The sequence below is a fragment of the Nannospalax galili genome, unplaced genomic scaffold (assembly GCF_000622305.1).
Source record: "Nannospalax galili isolate Female #2095 unplaced genomic scaffold, S.galili_v1.0 scaffold1597, whole genome shotgun sequence".
Lineage (NCBI taxonomy): Eukaryota > Metazoa > Chordata > Mammalia > Rodentia > Spalacidae > Nannospalax > Nannospalax galili.
The window spans coordinates 83,730-85,626 of record NW_008339247.1 but is presented as its reverse complement, the minus strand read 5'-3'; the positions used below and the strand labels follow the sequence as shown (position 1 = coordinate 85,626).

General features: G+C 40.4%; 1 long non-coding RNA gene across 1 annotated transcript in view; it reads left to right on the top strand.

Annotated features, from left to right (window-relative positions):
• Positions 1-1,897, top strand: part of LOC115070517 — a 7,874-nt gene that overhangs the window by 456 nt on the left and 5,521 nt on the right. The window lies entirely within an intron of this gene.

Below are 1,897 nucleotides of genomic sequence, written 5' to 3'. Positions count from 1 at the left end.
AAGTTGTTCCCATCTTAAGGAACCTGCTCTGTCCTTCCCTCTCTACCTGTGTCATTCTTGCTCTCCATCAGTAGAAATGGACCTTATTGCTTCATTGCAATTAGAGATTTTAATTTGACTTGATAATGCCAGGTCTAAAACACTTTGAGTGGCCTTTATTCTTGTAGGAGGCCTTTAAGATGGACCAGATCCCCTGGCTTAATAATGTGAAGGAATGATCCCAAAAGCTGAGGTTCAGCTTGGGCCTGTGCTTATGCTTGGAGGCATTATGGGCTTGAAAGTCTTTCTCAGTGACAGAATTGATGATGAACCTGTAAGAAATGTTTATTTATGGTCAGGGAGAGCTAAAACTGCAGAAGAGGTGAATGCCTGGTTTAGGAGTTCCAGAGACTGTGTCATCCCAATAGTCTAATCTAAAGTATCATCTTCTGGAACAGTTTTAAGGCCTGCTTTCTGATTGGTGAGCTGTGTTAACACCTAGCCTTGCTGCCCCACCCAGATGGGCTGTAGGCCTTCCTACAGTATAAGCCCAAAGCCATTCTTCCTCTGTTGTCCTTTTAAGTTCTTGTCAGGTATTTGATCACAGCAAGGAGAAAAATAACTTTTTCCAGGTACTTTTAACATTCATGTTAATGATTAGCCCTCTAATATGTAATTTTTGTGTCTTATCAGCTATAGGTTTATCAGTGTATTATGTATATGTGTATGTATCTATGTATGTATGCGTTTACCATTCTGGCCTTGAAATCATGATGATGCTCCTTTCTGTTTCAAGAGTGTTGATGTTACAAGTATGCACCACTGGGCCTGAGATTTTTTTTCTGTTTAATGTTTTGTAGAATCCTTGTTGTGATTGTTAGTGTTGTCTTTTGATTTCATTTTCGAACTGTTGTTTTGCTCTGTGTTTCTCCCATTTCCTAATGTGGAAGGTTAAGTGACTGACATTTCCTCTCTTCATTTCTCCCATTCCTGTTAATGCTTGAATTTTCTTCCCAATACTGCTAATGTCAGGGTTTTCAGTGTCTGAGCTGAGTGTTTCCAAGGTCTTGCCTCTTATTCCAGAATGAAATAAAAGCCCACACAGGGTCTCCCTGTCTCCCCAGCTGGTTTGGAGTCACTGTGTAGACTTGGCTGCCACAGTTTCAGAGAGACCCACCTGTCTCTCTCCTCCCCCAGCACCCTCAGCTTCCAAATGCTTTAATAGTTTGCACCTGGCTGTAGGACTTTGAAGAACTAAATGTTATCTCTCCCCTACTCCCTCCTTTGTGCTGACTACATCCCCTTTAACTCATCCTACTCCATTGCTTTCCTCCTCAAGGCCATTTCTTAGTTTCCTCATCTCTATTCTCCAGTTGTAATATGCATATTTAAGGATTCAAAGCTGACATCCATTTTTAAGCAAGAACATAGGTCTTTCTTGATTTCAGTTACTCAGGATGATTGTTTCCAATCGCATCCATTTCACTGTGAATTTCAGAATTTCTTTTTGCTTAAGAGCTCAAGAATACTCCACCTGTAAATTGAGTTTCATACTTTCATTGTCTTTTTGTCAGTTCATAGACATCTAGATGGTTTCCATTTCCTGGCTACTGCTAATACAGCAGCAATGAACATGGGTGAACAGGTATCTCTGTCGTAGGATACAGGGTCCTTTGGGTAATGTGTTTTTAGCTTTTTGAGGAATCTCCACAATGATAACCATAATGATAACTGGCTGCACCAGTTTGTACTCTGACCAACTATGAATAAGTGTTACTCTTTCCCCACATCCTTGCCACGGTTTGTCATCATTTGTGGTGTGGATCTTAGCCGTTCTCAAAGACTGGGCTAAGATGAAATGTCACAGTTTTAATTTGCATTTCCCTGGTGGTTAAAGATGTTGTACAATTTCTAAAAA